The 19,210-nt window shown below is 36.3% G+C and overlaps 1 long non-coding RNA gene and 1 pseudogene across 3 annotated transcripts in view; one reads left to right on the forward strand and one right to left on the reverse strand.

Annotated features, from left to right (window-relative positions):
- LOC122214510 overlaps positions 1-19,210 on the forward strand; it is a 195,007-nt gene that overhangs the window by 163,109 nt on the left and 12,688 nt on the right. For all 3 annotated transcript variants that reach the window (XR_006199913.1, XR_006199914.1, XR_006199912.1), the window contains 2 exons: positions 6,825-6,925; positions 8,037-8,166. This is a non-coding gene — a long non-coding RNA (uncharacterized LOC122214510). The remainder of the gene's footprint in view (positions 1-6,824; positions 6,926-8,036; positions 8,167-19,210) is intronic.
- Positions 15,485-15,612, reverse strand: LOC122214731 (annotated as a pseudogene).

Below are 19,210 nucleotides of genomic sequence, written 5' to 3' on the forward strand. Positions count from 1 at the left end.
TGATTTGGTACATCTGGTCTCTAGAAATGTGAGAGAATAAATTTCTGTTGTGGTAAACCACCAAGTTTTGGTTATTTGTTGCAGCAGCCACAGGAAACTAATGTAGTGTATGAGAATGAATAGTTTCTTCTACTCTGTGGAAATCCTTTATGGTCTTTAAGATGAAATTGAACCTTATTTCATGATTCTTTGAATTGTGACAAATTTATTTTTCTTGCCTATTTTAAATCCTTGGTTTTGCAGTTTTTTTATGCAACAGCCAACTTGAACTTATTTCTTTTTGAAATGCAATACCTCCTGTTTTCACAATTCTGTCTCTAAGAATCTAATAAGGATAGCCTAAAAGTAAAGAGATTAAACTTAAGCTATTTCAGTTCTATGTACATTGTTCTGTAATTTTTATCAGTCTTTATAAAGTTCGTACCATTTCAGTCATAAGGACATTTCTAGAAACAAGTATTTCCTCTCTTCAGAAGTACAAATTTAAGCTTCTGAAAGATAAAATATGTACTTAAATAATTTGTATCTATTTTCATTCTCTAAACATTTTGAAAGATTCATCTAAGCAGAAAAGAACAAAATAACTTTAAGATAGTTTAAAAAACTATTTTCCACTGGAGACTACCAAATTATTTCTCTCTTACATATTCTCTCTTTTTCTCTCTTCTTGACACAAACATATACACCACACACACACACACACACACACACACACACACGCGCCCACCACCACCACCACCACCACCATAAATGCACAAATGGGATCACATGTTTTATACTTTCAAAATGTAGTATTTTATGCTTTGCTTTAAAAATGTAGCATTTTCTTTTTTTCTTGGCTTCCTTTTCCTTCTTACCTTTCTCCCATTCTCTTGTCCCACATCACCAAACTTTCCTATCTGGAAAACCCATGTTAACAATCTGGTATATATCCTCTTGTATTAGCCTTAGTGGTCATGTAGTCATGAACAAACATGACTATATCATTGTTTGACAAAATGACTAGATCATTGTTTGGCAAAAATGGGATTATGATATTATACAATACTTTGTGTAACTTTAAAAATTATTTAATAATACTCATGGATATTCTTCTAAGTCTATTGGTTTAGCTCTAATTCATTTTTTTTTTGATAGAGGCATAATAGTCATTAATGTGACTTGACCAGTTAACCTCGTCTTATTGAAGGGCACCACTTACTTTGTAATATTTTGCTACCTTGAATAGTGCTGTTATAAATATTCTTGAAAATACATTTTTGCATATGAGCACTTTTATAGGGGAGATTCTGAGGTATAGGATTGCTAGGACAAAGGCTATAGGTAATTTAGTTTTAATAAGTACTGCCAGACTGTTTCCAAAAAGGCTATACCAATTCATATTTTCATCAGCAGTGTAGAGATATGTCCATTTTCCTCTCATCCCTGCAAGGAATGGGCATTACTCTTTCATTTTTGCCTTTACACTAGGTAGAAAATATTGTATTGATTATTGTTCTTTTCCTTACTTTTAATGAGGTTGAGTATCTTTTTATATGTTTGCAGTCATTTGGATTTGCTCTTTCCATATTCCTTGACCATTTTTCCATTGGGATATTTAATTTTCCTGTTGATTCAAAAAAGACACTTGTGTATTATAGATTTTACCCCACCAGCTCTCATTTCTATTGGAAATATATCCTCAAATCTATATATGTTTTTGTGGACTTTGTTTATTATATCTTTCTCCATACAAATGTTTAACAATTATCTATTGTGTGGGTTCATCTATTCTTTTGTTATCTCTGGGTTTTCTGTCTTTATTATAAAGGCCTTCTATACCTTCTAGATTATACATGTAGTCTTCTAGATTTATTATGTTTTATTTTTTTTATGGTTTAGTCTTTATCTGAGATTTATTTTTGTTTAAGTTGCAAGAGAGAGGTCCACCTATGTTTTCTTCCAGATGAATAACCAACTTGGTCTATGTTGTTTAAAACTGTTCATTCCTTTTTTAGCTGAACTAAAATAAAATTTCTGATATATATTTAATCCTCAAATTTAGAGAAATCTGGTTGTGGATTTTCTGTTTATTACACGGACTACCCAGTGAATACGTTGGTGCCATTATGATATTATTTTGATTACAATAGAATATTAAAGTTCTAATATTTGTTAAGACATGCAATCCTTTATTCTTCTTCTTCATCTTTTTCCTAGTTCCTTCAGGGCTTTTTCCCCCCTCTCTTAGATCTAAACTTTAAGGTAAGTGGATCTAATTCTTAAAAGTCTCTCAGTTCTGTTTTAATTGTATTAAATCTATATATTAATTTTTGGATTCTTTTGGTGTTTTTGCAATCTTCCCATTCAGGAATGTCATACTTCTTTGCATTTATTCAAAGAGATATTGACTTCTGTATATTTATATTATTCAGCTCTTTGATAACTTCATTAAATTTAGTGGTAGTTTACTAGAGTCACTTTGGTTTATAAGGCACAGAATCCTATAATCATCAAATAAGGGGGGGCCTGTGTGGCTCAGTTGGTTAAGCGTCCAACTCTTGATTTCATCTCAGGTCATGGTCTCATGGTTTGTGAGTTCAAGCTGTGCATTGGGTTCTGCACTGACAGTGGGAAGCCTGCTTTGGATTCTCTCTCTCCCCCTCTCTCTCTCTACTCCTCCCAAACTCATGGTCTCTCTCTCTCTTTCTCTCTTTCTCTGTCTCTGTCTCTCTCTCTCAAAAACAAAACAAAACAAAACACAAAAGGATATTATCTCTTTTTTCCCCAATATTTATACCTGTTATTTTATCTTCTTGCTCTATTTTATTTTTTTGAACTGCCAAGTTACTATTAAACTAAAGATGATAAAAGTCACCTCAGTATAGCTCCCAACTTAAAATGGGCTTAGTGTTTCATAATTTAGGAAATTATTTTTCAGTCATTGGTAAATAAAGTTTATCATATTTGAGTCATTGGTGTGTATTCTATTTTTATTTAGCTTTTATGTCAGAGATAGCTGCTTAGTTTTATCTAAGGCCCTTTCAGCAAACATTGATATTATCATGTGCTTTTTCTTCTTTAATTTAATGATATGATGAATTTATAATTTTAGATTTCCTGATATTAAGTCACTCTTGAATTCCTATAATATACTTTAGTTGATCATGTGGTATTATTATTCTTTGCTGCATTGTTGGATTACATTGCTAAGATGTTTTTTCATCATTTCATCCTTACTCATGAATTATATTGGTCTACAGTTTTCTCCTATGTGGTTTGCACAAGCTGTACTTTATTTTGTTTTTTGTTTGTTTGTTTTTAATTTTTTTTAACGTTTATTTATTTTTGAGACAGAGAGAGAGCATGAACAGGGGAGGGGCAGAGAGAGAGGGAGACACAGAATCTGAAACAGGCTCCAGGCTCTGAGCTGTCAGCACAGAGCCCGACACGGGGCTCGAACTCACGGACCATGAGATCGTGACCTGAGCCGAAGTCGGACACTTAACCGACTGAGCCACCCAGGCGCCCCTGCACGAGCTGTACTTTAAAAATATCTGTTAAAAATATTTCGCTAAAGGTTTTGTTAATCAAGTACAGAGTCAAATTTTGTGAATGTAAGTATTCATCCAACAAATATTGATCAAGCTCATTTCCAAGCCAGCTTTTTTTCTAGATGCTGGTGACATAGCAGTCAACAGCACAGATATATACCTTGCTTTGTGGGGTTTATATTTTAATGAAATGACAATATTCCATTGAGACATAAAAATATCATTAAGTTTAATTATTTCATTTAATTCCTCTCTGTCCATATTTATTTTTTTGTGTACCAGGTTTGTTCAACTCTGAAAAGGTTCACTACTATTTTAATTTACCAAGCTCTGCTTCATTTGTAATATATTTGTTTCTTATTTTAGATGCTGTGTTTTTTGATGCCTATAGATTTATAACTGTTAGATTATGTAATTGTACTACATGATATTCTCTCTATATTAGATTAGTCTTTATTAATATTAACATTGCTGCTGCTTTTTCTTTTGTTTGCTTGTATTAATCTCTTATAAAGTGATTTTCAGGCTTGGTTTCTTTTATTTGGGTAAATGTAGTTGGGTTTTGTTTTATACCCTGATATGACCATCTCTCTTTTTTAATGTGAGAATTTGGTTTTGCCATATTTAGTATTATGACTATGTAGTTGATGTTATTTTATGCATTTATTTATTCACTTATTCATCACACATATGTTAAGTGCCTCCTATGTATCAATATATTCAGCAATGAATACAACAGATAAAATCCCAAACTTGTGATATTTACATTGTAGTTGGGAGCCTAAAGATAATAAATATAATAAAAATCAGAAAAATATTGAGTATATTAGAAGGTGATAGAAGTTATGCAGAAAAAAAAACACAGTAAGATTATGGGCAACATTAAGAAGGTTATAATTTTAAATAGAGTGGACAGAGTGGGTCCCCCTGAGAAAAAGACACTTGAGAACAGAATTGAAGAAGATGAGGAGGTGAATCAAGTAGGATCTGAGAGTATAGTTTTCTAGAAAGAAGAAATGGCATTCCGTCAGATTTTAGTGTGTCTGGCATGTTCAAGTTACACATCAGGATAGCTAATGTGGTGGGTTTGGTAGAGAAGGAGATGAAAAGAAGACTGTGAGGCTCAGAGAAGCTTGATAATTATTGAAAATTATTTTTTTTAATGTTTATTTATTTATTTTTGAGAGAGAGCCCAATTTGGGAAGGGACAGAGAGAGAGGGAGACAGACAATCCCAAGCAGGCCCCAGGCTCTGAGCTGTCAGCACAGAGCCTGATGTGGGGCTTGAAACCATGAATTATGAGATCATGACCTGAGCCGAGTCGGCTGCCTAACTGACTGGGCCACCAAGGCAACTGATAATCATTTAAAAAGGAATAAATTAGGAAGCCATTGACAATTAAAGAAATGTATTTAACACATTTATAGAGATATATTTGCATACAATGAAATGTACTCTGATGAGTTTTAAAACATTTATATATTTGTATAAATACCACCATTATAAATATATAAGGAATTTTTATTACCCAGAAAGTTCCTTTGTGCCCATCTTAGTCAATAACCAGATCCCATCTCTGACTTCAGGCAACCACTAATCTTTTTTTTTTTTTTTTTCTGTCACTAAAGATTAGATTTGTCTTTTCAGATCTTTATACAAATGCAATCGTATAGTACCCTCTGGCTTCTTTTGCTGAGCATAATGTTCTTGGAATTCACCCATGTTGTATGTATTAGAAGTTACTTTTTTATTGCTGAATAATATTCTATTGTTTGAGTATACCTTAGTTTAATTAGCTATTTGGTGTGTGAAGGACATTTGAGTTATTTCCAGTTTTTGACTATTATGAATAAAGCTGTCAAAAATGTGCATATACAAGTCTTTGTATAGACATATGTTTTCATTTTTCTTGAATAAATATCTGGGACTGGAATGGCTGGGTCACATAGTAAGAGCATATTCCACTCTATATGTGCTATTTTCCAAAGAAATCAAACCATTTTGTATAAGCAATGCTGTAGAGTTCCTGTTGCTCCATATCCTCATCAACACTTGATAGTGTCAGGCTTTTAAATTTTATTTACTCTAATGAATGTGGAGTGATATCTCATTATTTTAATTTGCAATGCCCTGATAATTCATGATATTGAGCTCCAACTCATGTGCTTCTTATTTATTAATGTATCTTCTTTTGTGGAAATTCTGATCAAATCTTTGCCTATTATTTTTATTGGTTTGTTTGGCTTCCTTTTATTGAATTATAAGAATCAATAAAAGTCATAGCATATGATTTGTATATATAGTCCTTTGTTGTGTGTGTGTGTGTGTGTGTGTGTGTGCATGTGTATACATGTATATACTAATGGATAACTAACTATAGCCAATGTCAAAATAAATGAAATAATATGTAACATTAACATATCAATTAAAAATGCTAACTCCTATTTGGAATTAAGTTTTTAAGAATAACTTCTGGGTCAGAACAATTTCTCATTACAGTGCTGTGATTTTTAAAAGCTAGACAGCCAGTTACTGTGCAACACTCATTTATGTCTACATATTTTGTAACTCACAGTGCAGAAGTATTACTGCAAATTCTTTCACTTCAAATTTTATCATTAACTCTCCACTGGTTACAAACTAAAGAGTTTAATTTTACTTGGCATATATCCTTCCATTCCCTTTGGTTGGCTGAAAATGCATAGCATGGCCATGTTTTACCTATAGGTGTTACATATTACAACTCACACTGTTCCCTTTCAGCTCTTCAGCTCAATTGATCTAGAATTACTCTGATTATCTATCTAGCATGACCTTCTGAATTTTCACAAGGATGAAGTTCTATGTCAGAGCCTTAAAAAGATGCATTTACCATTTTAGCTACTTGTGGTCAATAGGAAGATTTATTTTCCCAAAAGTCACTTAATTCCACCATAATATCTTCTTTACCTTAGGAAGAACAACAGTGCATTTCTTTGTGCTCAGCTCAGCCTGCCAGCTGAGTCCTTCTCCTATGCTCTTTCTCTTCCACATCCTCCTTCCTGTGTTTGCTTAGTGTACAAATACCAGAAACCAACCTTTCCATCTCCTGTGAATTAGAAAATATTATCACATCCAGGGTATTGTTGAAAATTAAATTTAACAAATAAAAGTGTAGTGAAGTTTTAAATATAAATCAGACACATCCCTAGGATTTGCTTTTAACTGCATACCTTCTAAGAAATTGTATTTTTACTCCCAGCAAATTACCTAGGAGAAAAAAATGACAAGAGTAATCTATTTTTTTCACAGCTGGTTGGTTGGCCAGAGTTTCTCATCAAGGAGTACATGCTGTTTGCTCCCCAGATGGACAGCCTGGATGAGCTACAAATCCACAGAGCCTGGGACACAAGGTGGAAATTATACTGCCAGTGCTTTTAATCTTGCACAGCTCTGCACACTTGAAATTGCAAGTGGCCCATTTCCAAATGAACATCTATTGGGACAATATCCTATATCTTGTCAGAATGAGTCCCATTAAATCCTCAGCTGGAATTAGACCAAAAACTTGTAATAATTATGGGAAACTTATTAAAAAGTTGAAGCCCTAGACTGTGACAGTGAAAACACTTAGGCCACATTAACAGTAATTGAAATCTCTGTGAGTATTTCTTTTCAATCAGTTCTTGTTGATGGCCAAGCAAAGAATGCCCAAATGAGAAGGTGTGAAACCCAAACACCCAACTTCTAAGGGGGTAATTATCTTTTGTTTCATTACAAAATGTAGCATTGGAATGCTAGTGAACTGATCTCTTGGGAGCCAAGGCACCTGCCAGAAGGCTGTCCCTGGCTCCCATCATGAGCTTGGGTCTTGCCACTGTGTCAACCAACAGGATGCAGTCTCCTTGGGCCTGTGCTTCACGTCATGGGTCTCCTTTCCTCTCTCTTCTGCCACTCTACCTTGAAAACACATTGCTTCCCCTAGCAAGTCCTGAGTGTTAAGAACAAGAGTATTAAATAAATAGCTTTAAAACCTGGCCTAGTGAACATTTGGCTAGTAAGTTTAGGGCTTTGTTTTGAAAGCAGAAAATATTAAAGTAATCTTTTCTGCATTTCAATCACAAGGATGAATCTACTTTCAATGTGATTCAATCTACTTTCCCCAGATGGGAAAGTTTGTAAAAGGAAAAATTTCAAGTTAGGAGACTTTTTCAACTTGTGTTTTGAGTCTCTTTTTTCAGCTTGTTTTTCAGTAATTTTTACAATGAGGAAGCAGTACACCTGATCATGTTTGGCTTCTCATTTCTGTATTGCTAGGGGTGATTCTTGGGCAACCTTAATTTTGATTTGTTTTGACTTTTATAGCTCAGGATGACTTAAAGAGATAATTTGGACTCTTGAGAGAGGAACTATAGAGAAAAAGACCCTCAAATTTTGGGCTCATGGAGGGTAGAGACCATTCTTAACGGCAAGTCTGATTTATAGAGTGTATCTAGTGAATGCAATTGTATCTACTTTTTACAGAAATTCCAATGCTCAACAAATGCTGCAAGTAGGTCAAACCTTCACTGGAAAACCAGGTTGGGTTGCAGACACCAGATGACAGGAGGGGCAGTGACAGATTGGAGTGACCCAGAGTACTGGAACAATGATGGTGAGAGACTTAAAACTAGATTTTGTGTGCAGGGGTCAAAGAGGGGAACTCTGGGGAGTCCCACTGGGGAAGGCTCACTATGCATGGCTATAGAGGGCAGAGGTGTGACATGAGGGTCAAAGGAAGGACACCCAGATAGGCTGTTGTCCCAGAACGAGGAGAATAAGCTGCCAAAGATGAGAATGCATCCTATTTCTGCCGGTGTTCAGGGAAGGTCTGGGCAATCAGTTGGAATTACGGTGGAGGTGACCTATTCAAGTCTGAATGATTGAAGGAAATAGATAACTCTAGGTCCCTTCCAATTCAAATGTGCCATGGTTTTATAAGAATCCATTTATTTGTTTCAAGGGGATGAGACGTATTTTGTAATTAGTATCATCCAAATGAATGCCAACACTCTATAGGAAAACCATTTTTCCTAAATACGTTACAGATTCTACTGTTATGATCTTCATAATGTTTTTTTCTTAGATCTTATGATATCAACCCTACTTTAGTTAAATTTAAATTTATCATGAATTCTAAGGTAGCTAAAATTTAAGGAATTTACTTCTGAAATGATGGATCATAATGAAGAGGATAATACTCCCCAACCACTTTAAACACTTAAAAACATAAGATATTGTATTTTGAAGGGTGGAAAGCATCTTTAGAATGGATTCAGAATTCCCTATGCAACATTTGTGATCTTTATATTTTATGTTGTGAGAGGGTAGTGACAATATTAGTACATTTTCTGTTACTTAAAATAGGCTCCTGATAGAAGACTTAAGTTCTAGAACAGAATTGGAATCTCTGTCTTTTTAGCTAATACATTATTCTTAGATTGTTAAATGATAGCTATAATAAAATGATACTTCAGGGCCCCAAAATGAGTTCTTGTGCAAAGCTACAATAGGAAAGTATTGAGTGACAACACAGAAGATCATTAACTCTATTTTCATTGAAACCAATAGCTGTAATGTATTTCCCTGTACAGTGAGCTAGTGTGCCCTGGCCTGATTGTGTTCAGAGGATTGATTAATGATAACATCTTAATCTTGCCTCCCTAAGTATGGGGTGTGAAGAAGGGAGGAGGCCTGGGAAGCAGTGAAAATGGCAGGAGAGTGGACAAGAGAATTAAGGGACAGAAGATATACCATTACTTCTTACTAGACAATGTTTAGCTTATACTTTTTTTTTATTTAAACATTTATTTTTTTATTTTTATTTTTTAATGTAATTTATTGTCAAATTGGCTAACATACAGTGTGTAAAGTGTGCTCTTAGTTTTGGGGGTAGATTCCCGTGGTTCATCGCTTACATAAACACCCAGGGCTCATCCCAACAAGTGCCCTCCTCAATGCCCATCACCAATTTCCCCCTGTCCCCCATTGTCCCCATCTACCCTCAGTTTATTCTCTGTATTTAAGAGTCTCTTATGGTTCGCTTCCCTCCCTCTCTGTTTGTAACTATTTTTTCCCCTTCCCTTCCCCATAGTCTTCTGTTACATTTCTCAAGATCCACATGAGTGAAAACATATGATATCTTTCTCTGACTGACTTATTTCACTCAGCATAATATATTCCAGTTCCATCCACGTTGCTGCAAATGGCATGATTTCATTCTTTCTCATTGCCATGTAGTATTCCATTGTATATAAACCACATCTTTGTCCATTCATCAGTTGATGGACATTTAGGCTCTTGCCATAATTTGGCGATCGTTGAAAGCACTGCTCTAAACATTGGGGATACTTGTGCCCATATGAATCAGCACCCCTGTATCTTTTGGATAAATTCCTAGTAGTAGGATAAATTCCTAATAGTGCTATTGCTGGGTCATAGGGTAGATCTATTTTTAATTTTTTGAGGAACCTCCACACTGTTTTCCAGAGCGGCTGCACTAGTTTGCATTCCCACCAACAGTGCAAGAGGGTTCCTGTTTCTCCACATCCTCTCCAGCATCTGTAGTTTCCTGAGTTGTTCATTATAGCCACTCTGACTGGCATGAAGTGATATCTCAGTGTGGTTTTGATTTGTATTTGCCTGATAATGACTGACATTGAGCTTTCATGTGTCTTTTGGCCATCTGGATGTCTTCTTGGTTCAATTGTAAATAGGATTCGTTTCCTGATTTCTCCATTTGTTCCTTCATTATTGGTGTATAGAAATGCAACTGATTTCTGTACATTGATTTTGTACCCTGTGACTTTGCTGGATTCATGTATCGGTTTTAGCAGTCTTTTGGCAGAGTCTTTCAGGTTTTCCATGTAGAGTATCATGTCATCTGTGAAAAGTGAAAGTTTGACTTCTTTGCCAATTTTGATGCCTTTTATTTCATTTTGTTGCCTGACTGCTGATGCTAGGACTTGTAACACTATGTTAAACAACAGTGGTGAGAATGGACATCCCTGTCGTGTTCCTGATCTTAGCAGGAAAGCTCTCACTTATTCCCCATTGAGGATGATATTAGTTGTGGGCTTTTTATATATGGCTTTTATGATGTTTAAGTATATTCCTTGTATCCCAACTTGCTGGAGGGTTTTTATTAAGAAAGGATGCTGTATTTTGTCAAATGCTTTTTCTGCACCTATTGACAGGATCATGTGGTTCTTATCCTTTCTTTTATTAATGTGATGAATCACATTGATTGATTTGCAAATATTGAACCAACCCTGCAACCCAGGAATGAATCCCACTTATTCCATTATTCATGGTGAATAATACTTTTTATATGCTCTTGAATTCAATTTGCTAGTATCTTGTTGAGAATTTTTGCATCCATGATCATCAGGGATATTGGCCTGTAATTCTCCTTTTTTGTGGGTCTCTGTCTGCTTTGGGAATCAAGGTAGTGTTAGCTTCATAGAATGAGCCCAGAAGTTTTCCTTATGCTTCTATTTTTTGGAACAGCTTGAGAAGGATAGGTATTAACTCTGCTTTAAATGTCTGGTACAATTCCCCAGGGAAGCCATCTGGCCCAAGACTCTTATTTGTTGGGAGATTTTTGATAACTGATTCAATTTCTTCAGTAGTTTTGGGTCTGCTCAAATTTTCTATTTCTTCCCATTTAAGTTTTGGTAATGTGTGGGTATCTAGGAATTTGTCCATTTCTTCCAGGTTGTCCAGTTTGTTGGCATATAATTTTTCATAGTATTCCCTGATAATTGCTTGTATTTCTGAGGGATTAGTTGTGATAAATCCATTTTCATTCATGATTTTATCTATTTGGGTCCTCTCTGTTTTCTTTTTGAGAAGTCTGGCTAGGGGGTTGTCAATTTTATTTATTTTTTCAAAAAACCAACTCTTAGTTTCATTGATCTGGTCTACTGGTTTGTTTTTTTGTTTTTTTGTTTTTTTTTTTTTTTTTGGATTCTATGTTGTTTATTTCTGCTCTGATCATCTTTATTATTTCTCTTCTTCTGCTGGCCTTGGGGTTTCTTTTGTTGTTCTGCTTCTAGTTCCTTTAGGTATGCTGCTAAATTTTGTATTTGCTATTTTTCTAGATTCTTGAGATAGGCCTGGATTGCAACATATTTTCCTCTTAGGACTGCCTTTGCTGCATCCCAAGAGTTTGGACTGTTGTGTTTTCATTTTCATTTGTTTCCATATATTTTTAAATTTCTTCTTTAATTGCCTGGTTGACCCATTTGTTCTTTAGTAGGATGTCCTTTAACTTCCATGCATTTGGAGGTTTTCCAAACTTTTTCCGGTGGTTGATTTCAAGTTTCATAGCATTGTGATCTGAAAGTGTGCATGGTATGATATCAATTATTTTATATTTATTGAGAGCTGTTTTGTGACCTGTATGTGATCTATCTTGGAGAATGTTCCATGTACACTCGAAAAGAATGTGTATTATGCTGCTTTAGGATGACAAATTCTGAATGTATCTGTCAAGTCCATCTGGTTCAGTGTATCATTCAGGGCCATTGTTTCTTTATTGATTTTCTGTCTAGATGATCTTTCCATTGTTGTAAGTGGAGTATTAAAGTCCCCTGCAATTATCACATACTTACCAATAAGATTGCTTATGTTTGTTTTATATATTTGGGTGTTCCGAATTCGGTGCATAAACACTTATAATTGTTAGCTCTTCTTGATGGATAGACCCCATAATTATGATATAATGTCCTTCTTCATCTTTTGTTATAAACTTTAGTTTAAAATCCAGTTTGTCTGATATAAGTATGGCTACTCCAGCTTTCTTTTGACTTCCAGTAGCATGATAGATGGTTCTCCATCCCCTCACTTTCAATCTGAAGGTGTCTGTGGGCCTAAAATGGGTCTCTTGTAGACAGCAAATAGATGGGTCTTGTTTTTTTTATCCATTCTGATACCTTATGTCTTTTGATTGGAGCATTTAGTCCATTTACATTCAGTGTTATTATTGAAAGATATGGATTTAGAGTCATTGTGTTATCTGTAGGTTTCATGCTTGTAGTGATGTCTCTGATCCTTTCTGGTCTTTGCAACATTTCACTCACAGAGTCCCTCTTAGACTCTCTTGTAGGGCTGGTTTAGTGGTGATTTATTCCTTCAGTTTTTGTTTGGGAAAACTTTTATCTCTCCTTCTATTCTGAATGACAGGCTTGCTGGATAAAGGATTCTTGGCTGCGTATTTTTCCTATTCAGCACGTTGAAAATTCCCTGCCACTATGTTTAGCTTATACTTAAGTTTTCTTTTCTCTATTGCTGTTATCCTCCCTGTCAGCCACCATGATGTCTTGTTTGGTTTCTGCTTGCATCATTGAAGATGCATAGGGAATAATCACTTCTCCTAGTTCTTTCAGAGGGTAAAATTAAAAAAAAAATAGTGGTGTTTTATATTCATTTTCTATTGCTTTCTGCACAATTATCACAGGCTGTGTTTGGTTCTTGACTCAATTTCTTTTCCTAGTCTCTCAGTTATGACCAGGAAGAGAAGAGCTTCCTCTGTTGGTCTCTCCAGTGCCCTGGCCTTACTTATAACCTGGGTGAGCTCTGATTTGCCTTGACTCTTTTTTTTTTTCCTTTAAAGTTTATTTATGAGAGAGAAGTGGGACAGAGGGGAGGATAGAAAGAGAAAGAATCCCAAGCAGGCTCTTGCATTGTCCACACTGAGCCCATTGTTGAGCTTGAGTCATGATCTGTGAGATCATGACCTGAGTCAAACCAAGAGTCAGATGCTTAACCAACTGAGCCACCAGGTGCCCCTCATTTGCCTTGACTCTTAAGTGCAGTCAGAATCCATTTTCTTTTTTTCTTTTTTTAAATCCACTTTCTTTTTTTCTTTTCTTCTTTTTCTTTTTTTCTTTTTTTCTTTATTTATTTTTGAGAGAGAGGGAGGGAGAGAGACAGACAGAGCATGAGCAGGGGAGGGGCAAGAGAGAGGGAGACAGAGAATCCGAAGCAGCCTCCAGCTCTGAGCTGACAGCACAGAGCCCAACATGGGGCTTGAACGCACAGACAGTGAGAGTGGACCTGAGCCAAAGCCTGAGGCTCAACCGACTGAGCCACCCATGCTCCCCTTTTTTTTAATGTTTATTTATTTTTGAGAGGGGGTAGGAAGGGGCAGAGAGAGAGGGAGACACAGAATCTGAAGCAGGCCCCAGGCTCTGAGCTGTCAGCATAGAGCCCAATGTGGGGCTCAAACTCACCAACTGTGAGATTGTGACCTGAGCTGAAGTTGGATGCTTAACTAACTGAGCCACCCAAACGCCCCAGACCCCACTTTCTTCTCTAGAGCTGATCCTTGGGGGGCCTCACTTACACTGAGAACCTAAATGCTGGGAAGAGTTTGAGGCCAGATTTAACAATTCAGAGGTAAGGGTCAGGTTTCAGTGAAACTACTCAGGTGGCTGTGCAGTCAGAACTTCCAGTACCGTTCTCGCCTGTCCAGTTATGTTCTCCTTTGGGTGGCTGTTCTGACTCCCAACTTCCTTTACTTTTCTGCCAACCCCCACTCACTAATGAGAAACCCAGTACTTGCACACGGTTCCTTTCCCAACAAAGAGTCTTCCAGTGGGGTGCCCTGTGCAGACTTACCCACACTTCCACATGTCCTACTGTCTTCCTTCCACTGAAGTCTGACTTTGCTCTCTCATAATCTGAGAGCCTCTTTGGTGATTGCAGAGAGTGGTGGATTTGCTTTCTGGATAACACAGTGGCATGTGCTCATCTGAAGGTCATTCTATACAAATGGATTAAGTAGTGTATTTGTTTCCATTGGTGCTGCAGCAAATTGCCACAAAGTTAGTGGTTAAAACAATACAGATGTATTCTCAGAGTTCTGGAAATCAGAAGTCCCAAGTCAAGGTGTTGGCAAGGTTGTGCTCCTTCTGGAGGCTTGAGGAGAGAATGTTTCCTTCCCTTTTTAACTTCTAGAAGCTGCCCGCATTTCTTGGCTTTTTTTTTCTTTAATTACTCCAACCTCTTGCTCTGTCCTCACATCTACTGCTTACTCTGATCTCCACTCTTCTCTTGTAAGGACCTTAATGGTTATATCAGGCCCACCTGAATAATCCTGGATAATCTCCTTGTCACAAGATCCTTAACTTAATCATACCTGCAAAGTCCTTTTTCCTGTTCCAGGGATTAGAAGGGGGACATCTTTGAGTGGCATTTATTCTGCCTGTCGCAAGTAGTATTCAGTGTAGACGCTCTTTAACTCAGTATTTCTCAAAATGAAACAATATACAGACCCCGTTTTAAGAAGTAAAATTTTATAGACTCTGCCCTGTGTTGACTTATGTTTATTAGTTTGTTACATGAATGCATAAAAACATTAAACTGCTTATAAAAACCTCGCGTTTGTAGCTCTTCTACAAAGATAAAACTAAAACAAATTTACAAATTAAATACAATACATAAAGTGCATAAAATTCAAATTAAGTACACTAATTTAATACGATAGATGATATGGTTTCACTGAAAGTGGAATTGCTGAGAAAATTTGAGCATGGTGCTGACCATGGGCATTGGGTTTCTCCTGAGTATAACATGCCCGTCCTACCTGTTGTGTGATGACTCAGTTCTTCCTTGTTTTCCCTCACAGTTGTTGTTCATGGAGGATTCTCTCACATAATTGGGCTTTTACCTTTCTTGAACACTTGCTCATTTCCTCACTTGCCCGAGACAATGAAAATGTTACTGTGGATCCCTGTAAAAATACTGGCTCTGAATTTGCACAGCAGTACTTGACTAGGTAATGGTCATCCAGGAGATCCAGAGTATGCTTTCTTAAAAAAGAGGATTATTTTTTAATTGAAAAACCAATCATAATTTCTTACAGAGAATTCATCTGAGGGACTCTGCCTTAACTCTGATGTTAATGGTAGAAATCATAAGCAGTGGAGGAAGCATTTTTCATTGAGAATTTTCTTTTATGTAAATCTTACATCACTTAACTTTTAACTTTTTTAATTAGCAATAATTGCACCTCGGATAAACCTCATTGGCTACAATACTGCCACTGCACAAAGCTTAACTTTTAACTTTTTAATCTTTGTACAATACACTAAAGCTCTTGAGGGAGTATTTACAAGACTGCTTTTTCAATAGTCTGTGACTATATATTTGATGGGGGAAAAAAAGTAGTTTAGAAAGGAGAGAGTAGAGGATAGACAGAGTGAGAGGGATGTGAGGGGTGATGAGTGGATAAGAAACTAATTATATGAGAGCCCTGGTTTCCATTATGCTGAACAGTTTGGCTATTGGGTTACATAGTCACCCAGGAAAGAATTTAAGTGTCCTCATAGTCTGGAGAAGGTATGGGCTCCCTATCCTGGCTGTAGTTCTTTCTATAATCTGACCCTCACAAAGCTATTATTTCCTTGGTGTTCTCCTCCATTAGTGAAGGTTGGTAGGATGTGATTTCACAAGCTGCTTCTGGACCAGAATTCTCCTGTTTGCTGAGCTCCATGCTGTTCTGAGAACATCAGTTACAATGCTATCTGCTTTCTTCTGGGAAAATTCTAGTCTGCAGTCAGGTCAGTGAAGGCGATTAGAGATCCTGGGGCTGGTAGGATTGCACACTGCCATATCAGTCCTTATGAAATTCATTGGCTCCTAATTTTTAATTGTTTTGAAAAAAAAAGACAAATTTACATTTCCTTTCCCTTTGATTAGTCATAAAGGCTACTGCTGTCATTCACACTAGAAGGAATTTTATGTTTTCTTTGTGAAACAAAACAATTCTGTAATGGAAGAAAGGAATCTTGGAAAAACATCAGCAAGGTATACACATTTTTTGCTCTTGCATTTGGGCTTAGCAGCTAAGATATACCCCAAATTATTATCTACCTAAGATTTATCACAAGGTCATAATCTCATCAAAATCCTATCCGCTACACAGAATTGCCCGAATTCACTTCCTCTTGGTAAATTTACTCACCAATTTTATGTTTTCAACTCTCAACTTCTTAATAGAATGTGGCATTTGGTTTTTAAGACCTGATCATTGCGATGTAATTACAACAGAAATATCTTGCTGGTGTGCAATGGGTGCACAATATTTAATGAATAAATAAACAAGTGAATGATGCTAAAAAGCTGATTTTTAAATCTTAATTTCATGGATTGCTTTGATGCCATTGTATGATTTTATTATAAGTAGATTCTACCAGAAACCAAGGGAGAGTTGGAAAGAGATGGAATGGGATGAGGGTGTGGTGAAGGAGGAGCAGGTATGATGCTTTGGTGTTATGTGCTGAGATTTTTTTTTTTAAGAGCACAGAAAATAATAACATGACAAACATTATATTCACCACCAGGAATTATTATTTTGAACATTTCTTTTTTCACATTTTCTTTAAGTCTTTGATTTTTAACGAAAAATAAATAGAAATAAAACTGAAGTGTCTTTTTGCTCCACACCTTGGCCCATACCCCTTTACCCATCATTCAACCATTGCCACAACTGTGGATTTGGTGAAAATCCTTCCAGTTTATTCTTTTACATTTGTGTGTGTGTGTGCACACATGCATATGTGGGTATAGTGTTATTTTCTAGCTTGCATTTTTAATTTTCTGAAATGCGGTATGGATAGGATTTACAGGAGGGCTATGCTTTTTCTTCCTTTTCCCCCTCTTTTTCTGATTTTGGTCCTGAGCTAGTTTTCTTTTTTGTATACTTTATCTCCTATAAGTTAGGAAGACATGTTTTTCAGGACCTAGTATTTTCTTTATTTATTTACTTTTTAAATTTTAAGTAGGTCCCATGCCCAACGTGGGGCTTGAACTCAAGACCCAGAGGTCAAGACTCACATGCTGTACTGTGAGCTAGCCAGTTGCTTCCAGGACCTAGTATTTTCTTAAAACAAACAAACAAACAAAACTTTATTTTTCTACTTATGAAGAGAAGACAGGATTATTTGGAAAACTGAGAAAACATCAACAGGTCTGTGTTAACTGGGAGGCTTGCTTACCTGCAGAGGAGCTCCTGCCCTGGCAATCCCTACTCCCTCTCTTCTGTTTTATTTTTCTCCATAGCACGTACTAGTATCTGAGGTACTATATATTTACATGCTCATTTGTTTATTTCCTGCATCCTGTCCCTAGAATCTAAGTTCCATCAAACTGGGGCTTTTGTTTTTCTACCATTATTTCTCCCATGTCTAGAATTGTGGAAAGCACCCAGTAAATATTTGTGGTATGAATAAATGAATAAAAAGCTTCACTATTTTTCATATTATATACATGTCATTTTATATGAAAAGGCATCATATAAAACAGCTTTTTTTTATTTTTATTTTTTAAATGTTTATTTATTTATTTGGATAGAGAGAGAGCAAGTGGGGAAGAAGCAGAGAGAGATGGGGAGAGAGAATCCCAAGCAGGCTCCACCCTGTCAGTGCAGAGCCAGACATGGGGCTCAATCCCATGAACTGAGATCATGACCTAAGCTGAGAAGAAATCAAGAGTCGGACGCTTAATCAACTGAGCCACCCAGGCACCCCAAAACAGCTTGCTTTTTAAAACCATATATATTGTCAACACTTTCCATGTCAAGAACATTTTTCTCTAACACTTTTCATAATGGCTCCTTAATATGTCACTTTAGAAACGTGACAGTTTACTTAATCATTATCTAGTAATGCACATCTTGATGGTGTGCAAAATTTTATAATAAACGACAGCTCAGGGAAAGATGGGCACTTGAATACACATCCCTTCCTTGCACTCTCTCTCCCATCCTGTGGAATAGCACTGCAACTAGAGCCGGCAAGGGGGCAGGACTCCAGTTCCCTCACTTTATAAACTTCACATAGCTCCCTAGATATTTGTTATCACTGTCCTTTTTCCACCTGGTGCATTTGAGTCAGACAGGAAACAAGTGTTGTATTTCTCTTCTTATTCAAAGCCATCATCCAATGTTGTTGAGTATTGCATTTCAATACTTCTAATAGGACATGCATCATGGGCCGAACCTGTGATTTTTCCCCCTTAGGAGATTTTGGCTGATCATTCAGGAATACAGCTTATTTTGTTTTGCTAATTTCATGCAACTCCCTGCCTGTCACTTAATCTTCAACACCTCTCAAATCAATTGATCAGAGGTAATTTAGATAAAGCATTTGCTTTCTCTTCCTACCCTGTGATCAATAAGTGACTCTTTAGGAATAATTAAGTGTCCTTACCTCCTAGCATGCACCACCTAAGGGCCCCTTAGTTACTGGCACACAAACTTGGTGCTGTGACCCAAGGAGAAATGTTCTCCTTAGAAGGATAAGCTCCTTAGTAATATGGGTATGAGGATAAATCAGTGACTCATTAGTTTCAAGAAATGTCCCTTTTCATCTTCCAGAGAAATATCCTTTGTACTTTCTTGCCTCTAAAAGTTTAAGGAGATCCCAATTATTTTTATTTATTCACCCATATTGGCCAGCCTAAGATGGCCTTACTCAAAGTCTCAGAATAAAAAAGTCTTACAGGAGTTAAAGGGGTTTTACATTATATTTATCTGCAAAACACACTTGATTTAATTAAGATATGTGATAGACATAATGGTAATACTTCCTATTTATAGTGTTTTCATAGTTTTTAAAAGATTTCTGCAGGGGCGCCTGGGTGGCGCAGTCGGT

Source organism: Panthera leo, chromosome A2, assembly GCF_018350215.1.
Source record: "Panthera leo isolate Ple1 chromosome A2, P.leo_Ple1_pat1.1, whole genome shotgun sequence".
Classification (NCBI taxonomy): domain Eukaryota; kingdom Metazoa; phylum Chordata; class Mammalia; order Carnivora; family Felidae; genus Panthera; species Panthera leo.